The sequence below is a fragment of the Mustela erminea genome, chromosome 4 (assembly GCF_009829155.1).
Source record: "Mustela erminea isolate mMusErm1 chromosome 4, mMusErm1.Pri, whole genome shotgun sequence".
Classification (NCBI taxonomy): Eukaryota; Metazoa; Chordata; class Mammalia; order Carnivora; family Mustelidae; genus Mustela; species Mustela erminea.
The window spans coordinates 88,656,732-88,679,082 of NC_045617.1; the positions used below are offsets into that span (position 1 = coordinate 88,656,732).

Sequence of the window (22,351 nt, forward strand, 5' to 3'; positions counted from 1 at the left end):
GGAGAGGGAGAGGCAGGCTCCTTGCTGAGAAAGAAGCCCCATGTGGGGCTCGATCCCAGGACCCTGAGACCATGACCCGAGCCAAAGGCAGATGCCCAACCGACTGAGCCACTCTGGCGCCCCTTATCTCCCATTTTTCCATACCCTGGCCCTCATCCCGATACATATTCTTAGCATATGGGATCTTCATTGTTTGAATACTTCCTAAACACACACCCTGGGCCTTTGTTGACACCTTCCCTCTACCCTAACCAAGCTCTACCATTATTGGCTCCGGGGAAATACCTTGGAGTTTTATAGAACTCCTTTTTTCCCTCACATGACCCACATCCCATCCATCAGTAACTTCAAACGGCTTTGCCTTGGAGTATCTATCGTGAACCCAAACACTTCTCAGTATTTGCCCCTTGACCTTCCAAATTCAAACCACCTGTATTTCTTACCCAAGTGAATGTAACAGCCTACATCTGGACCTCCCTGCTTTTCACTCTGGCCTCCACTCACACTGCTTCCAATGCAGGAACCAAAGGGTTCTGTAGAAAAGTAAATTTTAAAAAGATTTTATTTATTTATTTATTTATTTATTTGGGTGGGGGTGGGGAGCAGACACCCCTGCTAAGCTGTGAGCCTGATACTGGCTTGATCCCAGGACCCTGGGATCATGGCCTGAACTGAAGGCAGACACTTAACCCACTGACCCATCCAGGTGCCCCAGCAGTGGGATTTTTAAAAAGCTCCGCCAGGTGATTCTAATGTCCAGACAGCACTGAGAACCACCAAGGCTCTGGTCAACCCTTGACCAGGAAACCTATCTCTAGAAATCTATCCTTTAAAAAAAGTTACTAATAGAATCTTAATAGGCCTCTATCGATTAAGGAAATTGAATCAATAACTAATAACTTTCCAAAACAGAAAGCACCAGGCCCAGATGGGTTCATTGGCAATTTTACCAAACATGTAAGGAAGGAATTATACTAATTCTCTGGAATCTTCTTCAGAAGATAGAAGCAGAAGGACTGCATCCCAACTATTCTTCTGAGGCCAGCATTACCCTAATACCAAAATCAGACAAAAATATTATAAGAAAAGATTAAAAAAAAACTATGGACCAAATTTCTCATGAATATAAATGCAAAAATCCTCCACAAAATATTAAGAAATTGAATCCAACAATGTATGAAAATTATACACCATGATCAGGTGAGAATTATCCCAGGTATGCAAGGCTGGTTTAACATTCAAAAATCAATTAAAATAATCCATCATATCAATAGGCTAAAGAAGAAAAATCAAGGATGGTATCAGCAGAGGCAGAAACACATTCGACAAAATCCAACACCCATTCATGATAGAAACTCACAGTAACCAGAAATAGAGGGATACTTCTTCAACTTGAAAAAGAATAGCTACCTAAAACCCATAGCTAATATCATATTTAATGATGAGAAACTCAGTTTTCCCACTAAGATGAGGAACAAGATAAGGATGTCCCTTCTCACCACTGTTTTCAATGAAATAAATGATATACAGATTGGGAAGGAAGAAACAAAGCTGTTTTTGTTCAAAAATGGCATGATTACCTATTCGGAAAATTTTAAATAATCAACAACAAAAAGTCCTAGAATTAATAAGCAATTGTAGCAAAGTTTCAGGATACAAGATTAATATGCTCAAGTCAATCACCTTTCTATATACTAACAAGTGGAACAAGTAAAATTGGAAATTACCATTTACATTAGCAGCCCCTTCCAAAATTAAATAGTCATTATTTTTTATATGAAATACCATATAAACAGATCTAAATGAGAAAAACTATAAAACTCTGATGACTCTGATGAAGGATACCAAAGAACTAAATGTTCATGGGTAAGAAAATCCGATATCGTCAAGATGCTAGTTCTTCCCAACTTGATCTGTAATTTCAACACAATCCCCCCCCAAATTCCAGTAACTTATTTTGTGGATAAAAACAAACTGATTCTAAAATTTATATGGAGAGACAAAAGACCCAGAACAGCCAACTCAGTACTGAAGGAGAACAAAGTCAGAGAGTACCGACCATACCCAATCTCAAGACAGTGTCGTATTGGTGAAAGAATTGACGAAAACGTCAATGGAACAGAACAGAGAACCTAAAATAGACCCACAAAAATATAACCAACTGATATCCTTTTCTTTAAAATATGGAACACTTGGGGCACCTGGGTGGCTCAGTGGGTTAAAGCCTCTGCCTTCGGCTCAGGTCATGATCCCAGGGTCCTAGGATAGAGCCCTGGGTCTGGTTGGGCTCTGCTCAGCAGGGAGCCTGCTTCCTCCTCTCTTTCTGCCTGTCTCTCTGCCTACTTGTGATCTCTGTCTGTCAAATAAATAAATAAAACCTTTTAAAATATGGAACACTTCACAAATTTGCGTGTCATCCTTGTGCAGGGGCCATGCTCATCTTTTCTGTATTGTTCCAATTTTAGTATATGGGCTGCCGAAGCGAGCACTATAACCAACTGATTTTTTTTTTTAAAGATTTTATTTATTTATTTGACAGAGAGAGATTACAAGTAGGCAGAGAGAGAGAGGAGGAAGCAGGCTCCCCGCCGAGCAGAGAGCCCGATGCGGGACTCGATCCCAGGACCCTGAGATCATGACCTGAGCCAAAGGCAGCGGCTCAACCCACTGAGCCACCCAGGCACCCCCAACTGATTTTTTTTTTAAAGATTTTATTTATTTATTTGACGGAGAGAGAGACAGCAAGAGAGGAAGCACAAGCAGGGGGAGTGGGAGAGGGAGAAGGGGGGGTGGGAGAGGGGGGAAGCAGGTTCCCTGCTGAGGAGAGAGCCCAATGCGGGGCTTGATCCCAGGACCTTGGGATTATGACCTGAGCTGAAGGCAGAGCCTTAAGGATTGAGCCATCCAGGTGCCGCTCAACTGATTTTTAATAAAATAGCAAAGGCAATACAATGGAGCAAAGATACTCTTTTCAATAAATAGTACTGAAACAATTAGACATCTATCCACCAAAAAATGAATCTAGATATAGGCCTACATTCCTCACAAAAACTCACTCAAAATGGATCATAGACCTAAACATAAAACTCAAAGCTATAGAACTTCTATTTTTTTTTTAATATTTTACCAATTTATTCAACAGAGACAGAGAAAGCACAAGCAGGGAGAGCAGCAGAAGGAGAGGAAGAAGCAGGCTCCCCACTGAGCAGGGAGCCTGACACAGCACTCGATCACAGGACCCTGAGATCACTACCTGAGCTGAAGGCAGATGCCTAACTGACCGAGCCACCCAGGTGTCCCCCAAACTACAGAACTTCTAGAAGAGAACACAGGAAAAGCCCTAAAAGACCCTGGATCAAGTCATAACTTTGTAGCTAGAACAGCAAAGGTATGATCCATGAAAGAAATAATTAATAAGCTAGACTTCATTAACATTAAAAACTTCTGCACTGCAAAAGACAATGTCAAGAGAATGAGGAGACAGGCTATGGATGATAAAATATTTACAAAAGATACATCTATAAAGGACTGTTGTCCAAAATACATAAACTCTTGAGGTGCCTGGGTGGCTCAGTTGGTTAAGTGTCTGCTTTTGGCTTGGGTCATGATCATGGAGTCCTGGGATCGAGCCCCACATCGATCAGGCTCCTTGCTCAGCAGGGAATATGCTTCTCCCTCTCCCTCTGCCTGTGTATGTGCTCTCTCTCTCTCTGTGTCAAATAAATAAATAAATAAAATCTTTAAAAACAAATATAAAAATAAAATACATAAACTCTTAAAGCTCAACAACATGAAAATTAACAATCTGATTAGAAAATGGACAAAAATCCTGAACAGACACCTCACCAAAGAATAGATACGGATGGCACATAAGTATATGAAAAGTTGCTCAATATCATATGTCATCAGGTAAATGAAAATTAAAATAAAGATGAGATATCACATATATAGGAAACACCTCATAGTCCTCCTATATGCTTGTCCTTTACTCTCACGTGACAACCATACTCACAATGCTGCTGACCCCTGATGTGTGGAGGTTCCCCCCACCCCACACCAAGCAATTCTGCAACACCTGCTGGGTGGCCTACAATTTACCTCCGTTCTCACACTACCTACTGAGAGAGAGTGTCAGATCTCACAGGTGAAGGTCTCACTCCCCCAGGACTTCCTGGGGGAGTCATACTTCAGATGCCAGTCACAAGTAGTAGTCCCAGGTTACCTAGAACTCTGTCCAACTGTCTCCAGGTCAGAGGTTCCCATGACCACCTCCTCCTTGGATCTGACTAAACTGCTGGTTCACAGATCTCAGGGACACAGTTACTGACATTGACCAGTTTATTAAAGGATATGATAAAAGCCAGACGATCAGCCAGATGAAGAGATACATAGGGCAAGATCTGGGAAGGTTCCAGGCTTCTGTACCTGTGGAGTTGGGGTGTATCACCCTCTCAGCACATGGATGTGTTTACCCACCTGGAAGCTCCCCAAACTTCAGACTACTGGGGTTTTGTGGAGGCTTCCTCATGGAGGCATTAATTATTAATTCCATTTCTATCCCCTCTCCCCCCTCTCCAGAATGAGAGGACAGGGCTGAAAATTCCAAGCTTTTAATCATGGTCTTTATAGTGAGCAGACCCACCCAGGAGCCAACCAGGAACCCACCCAGAGTCACTTCATTAGAACAAAAGACACTCCTGTCCCCAAGGAAATACCAAGGGGCTTCAGATCCCTATGTCAGGAACCTGGATCAAAGATCAAATATCAGAACAAAAGATGCTCCTTGTGCTCTTATCACAGGAAATTACAGGGGTTTAGAAACTCTGTGCCAGGAACCAGGGGCAGAGACCAACATATATTTTTTCTGTTATTTCCTACCACTCTACACCTAAATGGCCAATATCCAGAAGTCTGACAACGCCAGATGCTGATCGTGGTGTGGAGCAGCAGGAACTCTCCGTCATCGCTGGGGGGAGTGCAGAGCGGGGGAGACACTTTGAAGACCAGTCTGGTGGTTTCTTACAAAACTAAATACATTCTTCACATAATTTCAGTAATTGTGCTCCCGGGCATTTACCCCAGTGAACTGAAAACACATTCACAAAAAAAAACCTGCCTGGGGATGTTCACAGCAGCTCTATTTATGATTGCAAAAGCTTGAAGAAACCAAGATGTCCTTCAGTTGGTGAATGGATAAAGAAACCATGCTTCATGCAGACAAGGAGGAAACTGAAATGCATATTCCTAAGTGAAAGAAGCCAATCTGAAAAGGCTGCTTATTATACAATTTAAACTACATGACAGACTGGAAAATGCAAAACTATGCAAAGAGGAAAAAGATCAGTGGTTGCCAGGGGCTAGTGGGGAAGGAGGGTAGAATAGAAGGGATAGAGCCCAGAGGATTTTTAGGGCTGTGAAACGACTCTGCGTGATACTGCACTGGCGGATACGTGTCATTACACATTTGTCAAAACCCATAAAATGTGTAACCCCAAGGGTGAACCTAGAGTAAACCATGGCCTTTGGGTGATAATGATAATAATGGGACAATGATTAGAACGGATGTGCCCTTTGGTGAAGGATGTCCATAGCGGGGTTGACAGTGGGGGAGGCTGTGTATGTGTGGGGATGGGGGGTAAATGAGAATGCTCTGCACTTTTTGCTTAGTTTTTCTCTGAACTTAAAAACTAAGTTTATTAGTTTAAAAGTATTGCCTATGTGTAGGCAATAAATAACCCTACAAGGGGTTATTTATGGGGCGCCTGGGTGGCTCAATTGGTTGGGTGTCCAACTCTTGATTTCTGCTCGGGTCATGATCTCAGGGTCATGGAATGGATCCCCGTGTCCAGCTCCGAGCTCAATACGGAGTCTGCTTGGGATTCTCTCTCTCCTTCTGTCCCTTCCTCCCGCTTATGCGTGCTCTCTCTCTCTCAAACAGATCTTCAAAAAAACCACAAAGGGTTATTTATGGTAGCAAATATGTGTAAACAATCTTACAGTCGGAGGGCAGGGACATGGTTATGTGAATTACATCCCACAGCCACTAGTTCTGTGAAGCATTTATAATGAGCAAAGCAAATGCTGAGACACTGAAAAAAGCAGGTATCTAGAACTATACGAACGGGATGATAAAACTATGTATTACAAAAAGCCCGGGAAGATGACATGCTGAAATGTTAGTCGTCAGTTGTCTTTGGGTTTTAAATTTTGTTTTTATGAATGTATATTCCTTTTGTTGTAAAACTCATGATAAAAAACTTAAAAAATACAGAAATGGATAGCAAACAGAAATCACCCATAACTCCATTACCTGCCAGTAACAGAGGGCACCTTCAATTGTGAGAGAGTGGGTGATTTTCTTTTCTTTCTGGGTTCTACTACTTGCAGATTTTCTACTACTAGTAGTAAATTTACTACTTGATCTTGGAGTTGTGAGGTTTTTTTTTTTATAAAGGTTTACTTATTTATTTGACAGACAGAGATTACAAGTAGGCAGAGAGGCAGAGAGAGAGGGGGAAGCAGGCTCCCTGCCGAGCAGAGAGCCCGATGTGGGGCTCGATCCCAGGACCCTGGGATCATGACCTGAGCCGAAGGCAGAGGCTTTAACCCACTGAGCCACCCAGGTGCCCCTGGAGTTGTGAGTTTGAGCCCCACATGTAGTGGGTATTTACTTAAAATTAACAAAAAAAAATTTTTTTTTAAAGATTATTTATTTATTTATTTATTTAGACAGAGAGAGAGAGAGAGAGAGAGGAGGAAGCAGACTCCCCGCTGAGCAGAGAGCCTGATATGGGGTTCGATCCCAGGACCTTGAGATCATGACCTGAGCCAAAGGCAGAGGCTTTAGCCCACTGAGCCACCCAGGCGCCCCAACAAAAAATCTTAAATAAGTAAATAAACATAATCCTTTTCAGGCACCACTTCTAAGGCCACCAACACCCTCTCCAGGGAATTTTTCAAATCCTCCAGATTGAATGGGGGCTCTCATCCCTATCTATGCTGATTTGTGTCTGTTTCAGCTCAGGATACAGCTTACTCTGTGTGCTTATTAATTGTGTACTTGCATTTCCTTTTCTCCTTGTAGGTGGAGACAAGTCTTTTTTTTTTTAAGATTTTATTTATTTATTTATTTGACAGACAGAGATCACAAGCAGGCAGAGAGAGAGGAAGGGAAGCAGGCTCCGTGCTGAGCAGAGAGCCTGCTGCAGGGCTCAATCCCAGGACCCTGGGATCATGACCTGAGCCGAAGGCAGAGGCTTTAACCCACTGAGCCACCCAGGCGCCCCGCAGGTGAAGACAAGTCTTACCCTTTCTGCAGCCCAGCTCTGAATCTAGAATTTACTGATCAAATGTCTGCCATGTTCCGTGGCACGTCCCTGCCAGCATATCTGTGTGCCCTCTCCCCAGCCAACATGGTGGATGCTCAAAGAGGATCCATCTTCCTTTAGGGGAGTTGGATGGCCTGAATCTCTCCCAGCTTCCTAGCTTGTAGGTTACTCCATTGCTCCCTCCCACAGACCAGGACACAAGGGGCGCGGCATTTTCTCCAGAAGGGCCCCAGTCATAATGCACCTTTGTATGAAGAGGCAACCTTTGCACTGGCTCCAATTAGTATTTTCAGAAATCCGTTTATCAGATTAACTAGCTGGCACTGACATGCAGAACCTGACCCTGGGACAGAGATAGAGGCAAACTAAGGTGGGGTGGTGAGCAGGTGGCAGAGCAAAGATCGGGCTGGTGGGGAGCAGTGGGGAGCTGGATGGGTGCTCTGGGGTAGACAAGGCAGACTGGGGGCAAGACAAGTAAGGGGGCAGGGATTAAGGCTGGGGCCATGAAAATACATTTCCCGGGACACCCTGGGTAGCTCAGTTGTTGGGCATCTGCCTTGGGCTCTGGTCATGATCCTGGGGTCCTGGGATCGAGTACCACATCTGGCTCCTCGGTTGGTGGGGAGCCTGCTTTTCCCTCTCCAACTCCCCCTGCTTGTGTTCCCTCTCTAGCAAATAAATAAATAAATAAATCTAAAAAAAAAAAAAAAAAGGAAAAGAAAATACATTTCCTTTATTTTACCTAAACGCTTAGAGCCACAGCGTAAGCAGAAAACCAGGAGCAGCAGGAGAATCTGGCTGGACACCAAGAACAGCCTCAGTCTATCGTTTTAGGATTTCAGGTGATCATTTCTTTTCTGTCCCCAATGATGGCAATATCCACAATTATACAGCACTTACACCGTGCCATGGTCTATGCTTTTTATTGTGAACTTGAATCAATCTAAAAACCAGGGGAGAGAGATAAAGTAAGTTGCCCAAGTTCCCACAGCCCGACGTGGACAATGTAGAGTACGGAATCCATCAGAACCTGTGCTCAGTCCGCCTGGGTGCTCTCCCCAAATGCTGAGAGGGCACAGTGAGATCCTCCCCTCAAGGATTAGGCATCCCTTCCCTCCCCAACCAGGGCCTCTGCTCAACCCTTTCACTTTTCCTTTCTGATTCTATAGGAGGAAGCAAAAGGGCTAGAAAGCCTGTAGCTCTGAGGTGATTTTTCTTGCCTTCAGGGGCAGTATAGAGGTGACCAAGAAACAAGCTCTTAAAAAAATAAGTAAATAAAAATAAATAAATAAAAGTAAATAAAATAAATTCCCTAATTGTGTGGTACTCAAAAGCTCCCTCTGGGGATGCCTGGTGGCTCAGTCGGTTAAGCGTCTGCTTGTGGCTCAGGGATTGAGTCCCGAATCAGGCTCCTTACTCAGCAGGGACCCTGCTTCACCCTCTGCCTGTGACTCCTTCTGCTTGTGCTCTCCCTCTCTCTCTCTGATAAACAAACAAACAAACAAACAAATAAATAAATAAATAAATAAAATCTTCAGGGGAAAAAAAAAAAGCTCCCTCCATCTCTCTATCTGCCCCCCAATTGCTGAGTTTAATTTAGCCTTGCAAATAACCTCTAAGCACCTCCTGAAATTGAGACAAGTTCAGGCATTTAAAAAATATTTATTGTAGGGACTTCTGGGTGGCTCAGTTGGTTAAGCATCCGACTCTTGGTTTCACCTCAGCTTGTGAGCTCAGGGGTCCTGGGATCGAGCCTTGCGTCAGGCTCCACACTCAGTGGGGAGTCTTCTCCCCACCACCCTCACTCTCGCTTCCTCTGCCCCTCCCCCCACCTTGTGCGCACACACTCTCTCTCAAATAAATAAATAAACTAACTAACCAACTCACTAACTTACTGAATACCTACTGTGTGCCAAACACTGCTGTAAGTGCCAGAATAATTTTTTTTGGCTGAAAGGATTATTACTATTACTTTTTAAAGATTTTATTTATTTACTTGTCAGAGAGAGAGAGAGAGCGCACGCGTTGGCGCACACAAGCAGAGGGAGTGGCAGGCAGGGAGAGAAGAAGGCTCCCCACTGAGCAGGGAGCCAGATGTGGGGATCAATACCAGGACCATGGGATCATGACCTGAGGTGAGGGCAGATGCCCAAATGACTAAGCCACCCAGGCGCCCCAGCTGAAAGGATTATTACAGTCAACAAGATGGCAGAAAAATTTGAGGATCTCCTCAAGCAGAGATGGAACACATGTGACTATGGAGGTGACTCCCTTCCCCTCCTGGGCCCAGGTCTTCCCAAGAAGAGCAGCCATAGGAACAGGTCGGGAGTGGCTGATGTCAAAGATGTCTCTGAAGTAAAAGATGCTTAATGGGGGCTTTGGGGTCCCAGAGACTGTGTCACCACAAGATGTAAGAGGCCTAGATCCCTGTGTCACCACTTGGAGGTTGTGAAGTGAGGAAAAGCTGTCTGATTTGTTGTAACCCTCTTACAATACAATCCGTGGTGTTGGGAGAATGACAGGTGACAGTGCTGGTATGTTTGGTGAAGCTGGGGAAATGGGCTTCCCCTAGTCTCAGGCTGACCAATTGGTCAGCCTCGTCCCCATAGGGTCCATCTCTTCTGCAGGGTCTCAAAGCACCTTGTTTGAATTTCTATAATGGCACTTCTACTGGATGTTCTGGGATCAGGCTTCTATTGGGTGGTGAGCTCCTGAAGGGTAGGGCTTCATGTCAGCCCATCTCTCAGGTGCTCAAGAAAATTAGATGATTCCATGGGGAGAGAGGAGGCACAATGTAGCTTTGGACAGAACATGTAAATGGATGGTGAGATACCCAAGGGGTCCTACTCCACTAGCATTTTATTTATTTATTAAAAAAATTTTTTTTTTAAGATTTTATTTATTTATTTGACAGAGAGATCACAAGTAGGCAGAGAGAGAGAGAGGAGGAAGCAGGCTCCCCGCTGAGCGGAGACCCTGACGCGGAACTCGATCCCAGGACCCTGAGATCATGACCTGAGCTGAAGGCAGCAGCTTAACCCACTGAGCCACCCAGGCACCCCTCCACTAGCATTTTAGATAAGGGCTTCAAGCTCAGGTAAGACATTACAGGTGATTTAGGCCATCCGAAAAGTGCCAATATTGAAAACTCTAACAGCAGAAGAAATCCTGCAGATCAAGACCACGGTGGCCAGGCACTGTGCTAAGCTCTTTTCATCGCTATATTTTAAAATTTTCTTTCTTTCTTTTTTTACGAGCAGAGGAAGAAGAAGAGAGAGAATCCCAAGCAGACTGCCCGCTGAGCTCAGAGCCCCATGCAGGGCTCGATATCACGACCCCAAGAACATTACCTGAGCAAGAACCAAGAGTCAGATGTTCAACTGATTGAGCCACCCAGGTGCCCGTCACCATTATTTTACTCCATTCTCAGAGCAACCCCAGGAAGTAGCCATTATTACTGCAACTTCAAGACAAGGAAGCAGAGACTCTAGTTATATATTTGGTCACCTACCGGTAAGTTGAGGAGCCAGAACTCAGATAAAAGCAAGAGCGACACAATGAACATAATCATAAACACAGAGACATTGAGTTAGTATTTATTGAATACTTAGGATGCTCTAGATAATTTAGTACTTTTTTAAAAAAAGATTTTATTTATTTATTTGACAGAGAGAGATTACAAGCAGGCAGAGAGGCAGGCAGAGAGAGAGAAGAGGAAGCAGGCTCCCCACTGAGCAGAGAGCCTGATACAGGGCTCAATCCCAGGACTCTGGGATCATGACCTGAGCCGAAGGCAGAGGCTTAACCCACTGAGACACCCAGGTGCCCAGTACTTTTTTTCTTCCTTCCTTTCTTTCTTTCTTTCTTTTTTTTAAAAGATTTTATTTATTTATTTGACAGACAGAGATCACAAGTAAGCGGAGAGGCAGGCAGAGAGAGAGGGGGAAGCAGGCTCCCTGCTGAGCAGAGAGCCCGATGCGGGGCTTGATCCCAGGACCCTGGGATCACGACCTGAGACATAGGCAGATGCTTAACTGACTGAGCCACCCAGGCACCCCAATCGGTGCCAAATATTAGCATGGGATAAACAGACGCTGAGGGGGGCGCCTGGGTGGCTCAGTGGGTTAAAGCCTCTGCCTTCGGCTCAGGTCATGATCCCAGGGTCCTGGGATCGAGCCCCACATCGGGCTCTCTGCTCAGCAGGGAGCCTGCTTCCTCCTCTCTCTCTCTCTGCCTGCCTCTCTGCCTGCTTGTGATCTCTGTCTGTCAAATAAACAAATAAAATCTTAAAAAAAAAAAAAAAAAACAGATGCTGAGGCAAAAAGCATTATAAGAGACATCCACCATATGATGATTTGAAAATGTGATAGAATAAAAATTTGTTTGCTACAATAATACAATAATTCCAAATCTGTATATCCCAAATAAGAAAAGCTTCTAAATACATAAAGCTAAACCTGACAAAACTATAAGGAGAAATTAATAAATCCACGTTGGGGCAGGAGAGTTTTAATACATCTTTTTTAGTAATTGATAGATCAAAGGGCACCTGGGTGGCTCAGTCAGTTTAGCGTCTGCCTTTGGCTCAGGTCATGATCTTGGGGTCCTGGAATCGAGCCCTGTGTCAGGCTTCCTGCTCAGCAGGGAGTCTGCTTCTCCCTCTCCCTCTGCCCTTTCCCCTGCTGCTCGTGCTCTGTCTCTCTCAAATAAATAGAATCCTAAAAAATTATAATTGATAGATTAAGCAGAAAAAAATATATGTATATATGTGTATAGATCTCAAGCTTATTAAATAAATACTTATGTGTATTAAAAAACACACATTTTTTTTTAAGATTTTATTCATTTATTTGACAGAGAAAGAGAGAGAGAGATCACAAGCAGGCAGAGAGGCAGGCAGAGAGAGAGAGAGGGAAGCAGGCTCCCGACCGAGCAGAGAGCCCGATGATGCAGGACTCGATCCCAGGACCCCGAGATCATGACCTGAACCGAAGGCAGAGGCTCAACCATCTGAGCCCCCGGAGAACACGCATTCTTTTTGAGCATACAAATTTACTACATTTTAGATCATAGGCAAGGCTCAAAACATTCAAAAAATGTGTTATAAAGACTGAATTAACTGACCCAAGTGGAATTAACTTAGAAATTATCGGCAGCAACAAAAAGTTCCACCCATGTGGAAATTTTAAAACATATTTCCAAATAACTTAGAGATCAAAGAATCTTCATGGAAAATTTTAAGAACTAGAGCTAAATGAAAATCAAAATGCTATATCATAAAACTTAAGAGAGGCCTACATTCAGACCCAGCTTTTCCAATTCCAGGAACCCACCCAAGAGAAATGAAAGTTTATGTCCACAAAAGACTTGTACAAGGATGTTCACAATTGCTTTATTTGTAATAGTGAAAAACTGGAAATAATCCAAACGTGCATCAACAAAGAATGAATAAATAAAAAGTGTATATCCATCTATATATTGGAATAAACTCAGTAATAAAATGGAACTAATTAATATATACAACATGTACTGAGTGACAGAAGCCAAACCTGAAAGAGTATATACTGTATGATTCCACTTAGATGAACTTGTAGCCAAGTGTATTTCTAAACTCATTAACTCTGGTGGTGAAGGGTGGACTGATCCATAATGAACCCCACGGCCATGGAACTTTCTAGAATGATGGAAATGTCCTATATCTCAATCTGGATGATGGCAACATGGGCATTTACATTTGCCAAAACTAAAAAAACTGAAGATTTTAAGATCTGTGCATTGTATGATATGCATATACAGTCAGGAAAAAAACATATAGGTGTTTCAGTAAGGAAAAAACACCCTATAGATGTGTGTGTGTTTGTTTTGACAGACAGAGATCACAAGTAGGCAGACAGGCAGGCAGAGAGAGGGGAAAGCAGGCTCCCTGCTGAGCAGAGAGCCCAATGTGGGGCTCGATCCCAGGATCCTGAGATCATGACCTGAGCCAAAGGCAGAGGCCTAACCCACTGAGCCTATAAGGCGCCCCCTTATAGGTGGTTTTTAAGCACACATATTAGAAAAGAAACAGATTCTAAATTGATCAACCAAGCTCAGAAGTAAGGAAGTTAAAAAAAAAAAAAAAAGAGCAGCAGAATAAGTCCTAAGAGAGCAAAAAAGAGAAAGCAGTAAAATAAGAGCAAAAATTAATGAAATGGAAAATAAATAGTAGGGAAAATCAAGAAAGTCAAAAGTCATATGCTCAAAGGACTAATAAAATAGACAACACTTAGGTAGTATTGATCAAGAAAAAAGATATAAACAATGTTACAGATTTTAAAAGTAATATACTTAAGGCTACAGGTGAGTTTTTTTTTTTAATTTGTTATTTATTTACTTATTTGACAGAGAGAGAGCACAAGCAGGGGCGGTGGCAGGCAGAGGGAGAAGCACACTCTCCACTGAGCAGGGAGTCTGATCCAGGGCTCGATCCCAGGACCCTGAGATCATGACCTGAGCTGACGGCAGACACTTAACTGATGCAGCGACTCAGGCACCCTTACTACTGAGTTTTAAAAATGAGAAATATATGAACAAGTTATGCCAATAAATTTGAGGCAAACTGGAATATACTACAGAAAAATATAATTTACCAAAACTAATCCAATAATAAAGAGAAAAGCCTATATAGTCCCATATGCAGAATAATCAACGTATTTTATTAGCCGAAGCAGGACATCTTTAAAAGTGAAAGCAGCCCCTATTACAAATATGCCAGGGAACAGGCAAAACCTGGCTTTAGCCCAGGCAAACCAGGATATGTAGTCACTTTACTTACAGCTATAAACAAAATAAAAAATCTTTCAACAAAGATGATACCAGCTCTAGAAGGTTTTCTAGGAATGCTTAACCAAATACTCACAAGTGCATCGATTCCAATTTTATGCCACTTTTCCTTTTTTTTTTTTTTTTTATTTGACAGAGAGAGTCACAGCAAGAGAGGGAACACAAGCAGGGGAAGCCGGAGAGGGAGAAGCAGGCTTCCCGCTGAGCAGGAAGCCCTTATCTGGGAGGCTCTGATCCCAGAACACAGGGATCACGACCTGAGCAGAAGGCAGAAGTTGAATGACTGAGCCACCCAGGCACCCCATTATGCCACTTTTTCTTGGAGATTAAAAAATAAAGAAACCCTCTCAACTTACTCAATGATATTAGTAAAATGCCAATTCCAATCAGCCAAATACAGTATAAGAAAGAAAATCAACAGGTTAATTTAGGAGCATAGATGCTGATCAAGCTTGTTCAAAATATAACCAGACCAAACCAAACCTAGCAGTATATTAAAAAAGATAATATGGGGCGCCTGGGTGGTTCAGTGGGTTAAGCCGCTGCCTTCGGCTTGGGTCATGATCAGGGTCCTGGGATCCAGTCCCACATCAGGCTCTCTGCTCGGCGGGGAGCCTGCTTCCCTCTCTCTCTCTCTCTCTGCCTGCCTCTCCATCTACTTGTGATTTCTCTCTGTCAAATAAATAATAATAATTAAAAAAAAAAGATAATATAAGAGCACCTGGGTGGCTCAGTCAGTTAAGCATCTAACTTCAGCTCAGGTAATAATCCCCATGTTGGGCTCCCTGCTCAGTGGGGAGCCTGCTTCTCCCTCTCCCCCTTTGTGCATGTGCTCTCTCTCAGTCTCTCACTCTCTCTCAAATAAATAAATAAAACCTTTAATATAAAAAATAAAAAACAGAAAGATAATATATCATGCAACAATTCAATTTATCCCAAAAATGCAAAGAAAGTTCAACATAAAAATATTCTGATAGGGGCGCCTGGGTGGCTCAGTGGGTTAAAGCCTCTGCCTTCGGCTCAGGGTCCTGGGATCGAGCCCCGCATCAGGCTCTCTGCTCATCAGGGAGCCTGCTTCTCCCCTCTCTCTGCCTGCCTCTCTGTGTACTTGTGATCTCTCTCTCTCTGTCAAATGAATAAAGTAAATCTTAAAAAAAAAAAATTCTGGTAATTTAGAGCATTCTCAATGAAAAAAGAAAACACAATTTATCATTTCAATAGATGCAGAAAAAGCAATTTGATAAAATTCAACCCCTGTTAAAAAGCATTTACGGAAAAACCTACAGCAATCATTATTACTAGTACCCTAAGAAGCACTTCCTTCCGGGGGATGGAGGGCTGTGCAAAATGAGTGAGGGGAGTGGGAGATAGAGGATTCCAGTGATGGAATGAACAAGCCCCACAAATAAAAGGTACAGCAAAGGGAACACAGTCAATGGCAGTGTAATAGTGTCGTATGGAGTCGGGTGGTGGCTGTCCCCATGGTGAGCACAGCACAACCTATAAACCTCTTAAATCACTATGCTGTATAGTTGAAATTAATGTAACATTGAAATTAATATAACATTGAAATTAATGTAACATCGTGTCAACTATCCTTCAACTGAGAAAAGTGGGGAGGGGACTGGCTGTTTCAGTCAGAAGAGCATGTGACTCAAGGGGCGCCTGGGTGGCTCAGTGGGTTAAGCCTCTGCCTTGGGCTCAGGTCAAGATCTCAGGGTCCTCGGATCAAGCTCCACATCGGGCTCTCTGCTCAGCGGGGACCCTGCTTCCTCCTCTCTCTATGCCTGCCTCTCTGCCTACTTGTGATCTCTCTCTGTCAAAAAGAAATATAAAAATCTTAAAAAAAAAAAAAGAAGACAGGCGCCTGGGTGGCTCAGTGGGTTAAAGCCTCTGCCTCTGGCTCGGATCATGATCCCAGGGTGCTGGGATCGAGCCCCGCATCAGGCTCTCTGCTCAGCGGGGAGCCTGCTTCCTCCTCTCTCTCTTTGCTTGCCTCTCTGCCTACTTGTAATCTTTGCCAAATAAATAAATAAAATCTTTAAAAAAAAAAAAAAAAAGAGAATGTGACTCTTGACCTCGGGGTCCTGAGTTTGAGCCCCACGTTGGGTGTAGAGATTACTAAAAAACAAAAACAAAAAACATATATATACATATATATGTATGTGTGTGTGTGTGTGTATACACACACACACACACACACACATACACAGCATTTCCTTCAAACTCAGGAACAAGTCCAGGAGGCCAGCTGTTCCTGCTTCTAGTTGACATGACACTGGAGCAACAGCAGAAAGGAAAGGAAAATACATTTGAGGTACACAATTAGAAAGAACCAATAATGCTATTAGTAATAGATGATGTGACTGTTTGGAGAGAAGCCCTTCAAATTCATAAGTTACTAAAATTGATTAGGAGAATAATCAATAAAACTGAGTACGTCCGTGGTGTTCACTGGAGCCATGGCACCAAAAGGGACACATAGGCAATGTCCATGGACTTGGTGATGTTGTATTAAATTGCAGGGGGGGTATCACAGGTTCAGTTTTATTACACTGCTTCATAATTTATAATTTATATATATACTTATATATGCATTTATATTCTTCTGGATCATACCATTCGTTATTCAATGTAAACGTTTAAACATAGTGTCTTTCTACTTTCTGTATTACACGTTTATTAGTTGTTGTATTCTTTTACAACGCAAATGTCAAAATGGCTGTAGTTGGAAGAAAAACAATGATTAAAGAAAGAAAAAAAACAAAAGCCAATGAACAGAGGCCGGATGGGTCTGATGGATGGGCTGGTGGGTGGCTTTGAGGGTGGTGAATAAGGCCAAGTCCAATTAACGTCAGGACAAGAGCTCAGTCAAGGACAGAGAAGAAGCCGGCAGATTTGGGGGGGGGGGGGAAGACTGATAGCCGTGACCTTTAAGAGGGCAGTTTTTATAGGCCAGCAGGAGGCGGGGCCCAAGAGCAGAGGGTTAAATCATGAATGAATAAATAGGCTCCAAACTGGAAACCACCCAAGGCCCAACAATCAGGGCCTGGTTAAACAACCATAGCGCCATTCATAGAAGAAATGATGCTGTGTCCACACACAGACGGGCTCACAAAATTAGGTGACGTAAAAAATTTCAGGGCACAAGATAGCATTTGTGCCGATTACAATCATGAAAGGACATGCGTGTGCAGTGAGGAGCCCACGGGATTGGACCAGATCGAGCCCTCTGTGCGGATGCTGTTTTCAGGAGAGGGTTTTTTTTGTTTTTGTTTTTGTTTTGGGAATGCCGCCCACCAACAAACAAAAACACGTCATGTGTCTTTAAAACCCAAAGAATGGCTGGTGAAGAGATGGACCCAGCAAGTGCCGGTGCCGGGAAGGGCTGAGACGGCGGAGCAGCTGGAGGCCTGTGAGAAGGGCTTCGGGCTGCAGCCGGCGGTGGAGAGAGGAGGGCGGAGGCCGTCTGTTTCTTGGACTGCCTGTTTCTTTTTCTAATTAAAAAATTGATAATCTTGGGGTGCCTGGGTGGCTCAGGTGTTAAGCACCTGCCTTGGTCTCAGGTCATGATCCCAGGGTCCTGTGTTTGAGCTCCGCATAGGGCTGCCTGCTCCGCATAGGGCTGCCTGCTCGGCGGGAGGCCTGCCTCTCCCTCTCCCATTCCCTCTGCTTGCATTCCCTCTCTCGCTGTGTTTCTGTCAAATAAATAAAATCTTTTTAAAAAAACTTATAATCTTCCTTTTAACAAATTCGAACAGTCTAGAAGTGCGTGCACGAATGCACATGTGTGTGGGGGCGGGGAGAAAGAGCCCTCAGCACCCTCCCTGCTCCCCACTGTTGAGAGCTGAGCGTAGCTCTCCTGAGCTGTACGTCTATTATATGCAGCTCACTGGTTTAATTACAGAAGGAGATAGGCTTTCTCAAGTATAGCATTAGAGGAACAGAAGAGGGAGATGTCCCGTCCTCCAGAGCAGACTTCTGCTGGCAAGTGTCCTTCCAGACTCTTTGGTCTGTGTGCATGTAAACACATATATATCTCTATATATATTCACATAGGGCTTCAAGGTTGGTTGTTTTTTCTTTTTTCCAAAGCAGTAAGGTGGTTTTGGAAGACAGGTGAGGTTTGATGGGGTGGAATATGGAGGCCACGACCAAGAAAGAATTCTTGAGATGTTTCTGGTGCAAAATGGTGGTTTATTAAAACACAGACACTGTAACCGGGGGCAGAAAGAGAGACTGTCCCCAGGGTCTTAAGGAGTGGCTGACTCTATACTCCGGAGTTGGGGAAGTAAGGAAAAGGGAAGGTTTCAAAAGAACTTTCATATGCTAAAGAAGACCTACAAGATACCAGAGGCCTTGCCATTGTCAAGCTAAGGTTGTTTCCTCCCCATCCCAGCAATGCATTAATATTCAGATAGTTGGGTGATTCCTGGAAGAATGTCATGCGTGTCCCAAGCCGGAGTGGGGAGGGGTTGTAAGGGATCTGCTTATGCTCGGTCTTCAGCCAGCCTTCTGCTCCCTCATCAGCAAGAACATTTTCTACCTATCATGGAGTGGTTTCCCTCTACAATATGTCATGATGGATAACTCCCAAGTCACCACACAGAGATTAACCTCATGCTTGAATAGCTGCCTAATATCCTACAGCATACAGAGGAAAGGTAAGCGTCAGAGAACACAGGGACATCGCTTTCCCTACCATTGGTGGGGAAGGAGACACAGAGACAAAAGATTCAAGATGGCAGGAGGCAAGCTGGGAGGCGGACTGGTCCTGGGAGCGGGAAGCAAGCAGACAGAGAGGGTCTTCTTTCTGCCCTCTTAAGCCAGAGTCCCATCCAAATCTAGCTAAACCACACAGAACTGCAGGGGGGTAGGGTTATGATTTGAGCCCTGAGTGATAAGGCCGCTGCTGGGGGCCCAACTTCCTTGAGTGACCTGTTCTTCCCCCAGTGGCGTCTAGGCTGAGCCCACTTACCAGAAATCTTAATGGGGGGCCCCGGAACAGTAGTTCTCTAAGTGGGATCCCTGAGCCAACAGAAAACAGCATCGACAGGGGAACAAGCCAGACAGGCGAATCCTCGGGTCGTGGGTCCTACTGAATCCAAATCGAATCTCGGGAATTAAGTCCCAGCAATCTGTTTAAGGAGCCCTCCAGGGGAACGCAGATAGAGTAGCGAAGGCCACTTTGAATACCTTTGCTCTAGAATGTGGTTTTGAGTCTGACCGGCCCCACCCCATCTCCTAGGAGAGGCAGAGAAGTCAACCCAGAAGAGGATGGGTAGGCCGGTCTTCTGTGAGTTTAGAGGCTGTTGGCAAGTCCCTGGAGTTGTCCTCCCCTCCCTACGACACCACCTCCATCTCACCACCTCCCTTTCATAAAAAAAAAAAAAAAAAAAGAAAAGAAAAGAAAAGAAAGAAACACCACAAGAGAAAGGGAGGGTGGCGGGGGCAACCCAAGCTTTCCACTTTCCCTTAACGGTGGCGTCCCCTCCCAGTTTAAGTAACCCCTCCCTTGGGGTACTGCCCTTCGATGGATGGAGGGTGGAGGAGGCAGAGGGGAGAGCAGCTTTGAAAGTTGGGGAGGAAATGGGATGTGGCTTCAGTGTGGCTGGGTTGGGGGAGGGAGTTGGAGGGAGAAGAGAAAGGGAGAGAAGAATGTCCTCATTTCGCCCAGCTGCTTCTGCCTGCACCTGTTCAGCTGAGGCCTGAGGAAGGACACCAGTAAATGAAACACAGCCCCACCCAGTCGAGAGGGGCCCCTTCCCACACTGTCGTGGGGCCTGGGTTAACTGACAGGAAAACTGTGAATGGGTTCAGGTGGCTGAAATGAGGGGCTAGGGGAAACAGCTGGGCTGCTCCGGGGCGTGGAGTAACTGTCTTCTGTCACCCCCAGACTCTGAGAGTTTTGGGCAAGGGGCGGAGGGTTGGGGCGGGTGGGGACCCAGTCTGAGACCTGCAGATCTCTCGGATGCAGAATGGGACATCATTGCAGAGAGGGAAGTCTCGGTAGAAACGGGCCACGCCCAAACAGCAGGTTCCTGTTGTTAAGCCCTACAACAATTCCACGATGCTCACTGTTCTTCAGCCACTCGATGGGCCATCACCTTCTCTTTAAAAAAAAAAAAAATTTTTTTTTAAACTTTATTTGTAGAGCAGTTTTACAGAAAAAGCTGTGAAAACTGACAGGGCATTTTAAAAGTCTCCTTTTGGGGGCGCCTGGGTGGCTCAGTGGGTTAAGCCGCTGCCTTTGGCTCAGGTCATGATCTCAGGGTCCTGGGATCTAGTCCCGCATCGGGCTCTCTGCTCAGCAGGGAGCCTGCTTCCTCCTCTCTCTCTGCCTGCCTCTCTGCCTACTTGTAATCTCTGTCAAGTAAATAAATAAAATCTTTAAAAATAAATAAATAAATAAAAGTCTCCTTTTGGTCTGTGGCCCAGACAGTGGTTCATCGAAGCAGTCAACTGGTCAGTCAGTCCGTCAATCAATCAATCACTTAATCTATACATATCCAGTGAGGGCTTTTGAGAGCAATCCTCAAACTTACTAAGAATCACGAGGAAGTTAATTAATGAGGTAGGCTCTGGGTCTCCCAACCAGAGATTCTGATTCAGGAGGCCTTGAGGAAGACCCTGGTTGTGTATTTTTGATATTTTTGACACACTCCGCAGGAGATGTTGATGTATTTGGCACACTGAACCCTATGCCGAGAAATCTGGGATTGTGTAGTGTACAGGGCCAGAGGCTCTGGTGGGAAGCAAGGAAGTGGTAAACATAAAAACCCCAATCTGCCCCTTCTCCCCCGCAACAAAAAACCCCAAAACGCAAATCCCATTCCCCATCCCCCACCTGATCCTGACGACACAGCATATGGATCCATGTAAACTGAGGCAGTGGGGGATGATGGGTGCTCACGGGCTCTAAAAAGGTCAGAGAGGGCCACTGACTAGAATACTCATGGCACAGAGATCCCTTCTAGAGAAATCAGAAAAAACTCTGGAATGAGGAGGAAACAAGCCAGGAAAATGTCCAATAATCATTTTTGTTGTGAGGCCTTGAGTAAATTAAGCTTTCTGTGCCTCCATTTCCTCATCTGTAAAATGGAGCTCATGATGGTCCCCCCTAGTAGGCTTAAAAGAACACTACGTGTGAAGAGTATAGAGCAGTGCCCCTTGTCGGCTTAAAAGAACACTATGTGTAAAGAGTATAGAGCAGTGCCCCCGGGATATAATAAGAAAGTTGTCACTATTAGCACAAAGAGGGGCCCCGACTGGCAGAGAAGAGTGGAGAGGGCCAGAAGAAAGCCTTGAATCTGGGATTTCAAAAGCAAGTATCCTCTGAAGATGGTTAGTGTGGATGGAACAGAGGGGCCATGGATAAGGAAATGCAGAATTAGGTTGGAAAGGTGAGATGAGGGGTGCTGAATTATGGCTTGCTCCCAACATGATACATTGAAGTTCTAGCCCCCCAGTACCTCAGAATGTGACTTCATTTGGAAATGGGTTGTTGCAGATGTAATGAAGATGAGATCATATTGGAGTAGAGTGGGCCCTTCATCCCATATGACTAGGTATCCTTATAAGAAGAGACACAGAGGGAAGATGGCAGATCGGAGTGACCCAGCTACAAGCCAAGGAACACCTTGGAATACCAGAAGATAAAAGAAAGAGGAAGAATGCTCTCCTATGGTCTTCGGAGGGACATGGTCTGCTGACACCTTCGTTTTGGACTTCTGGCCTCTGGAACTGTGCGAGTACATCTGTGTTGTTTTAAGTCACTCAGTTTTTGGTCCTTTGTTATGGCTGCCCTAGGCAATGAAGAGAGCTTTTGGATTCCATGTGACGGGCAGGAGCATGGAGCCACTGAGGGATCTTCAGCAAGGAAATCGTTCTTGGTGAATAAACCAAAGAAACATAAAGATTCACATCAAAACCTGCTCATTAAAATGAGTCTTAGTTCATTTAAAAAAAAAAAAAAAAACCTTTGCTTAAAAGTCCTTTGCCCCACTGTCAAAAAGGTGGGTTGTCATGAAAGACAAAGAAAAATTAAAGAGCCATGTCAGGTTACAGGAAACCTACAGAGACATGACCATTGAATATAACCCATGATCTGGGTCTTTATTCTTAGTTGTTTTTGCTTTGTTTTGTTTGGGCTATAAAGCATGTATAATTGGTACTACTGGGATGTATGAATGAAGTCTGTA

General features: G+C 44.3%; 2 protein-coding genes and 1 non-coding gene across 3 annotated transcripts in view; all 3 read right to left on the minus strand.

Moving 5' to 3' along the window:
- Positions 1-22,351, minus strand: part of MED20 (mediator complex subunit 20) — a 154,089-nt gene that overhangs the window by 104,039 nt on the left and 27,699 nt on the right. The gene's annotated exons all lie outside the window — the stretch shown is intronic.
- CCND3 (cyclin D3) overlaps positions 1-22,351 on the minus strand; it is a 94,835-nt gene that overhangs the window by 44,749 nt on the left and 27,735 nt on the right. The window lies entirely within an intron of this gene.
- On the minus strand, positions 2,383-2,489 carry LOC116589537. The gene has a single exon (XR_004285313.1). It is a non-coding gene; the product is annotated as a U6 spliceosomal RNA (small nuclear RNA).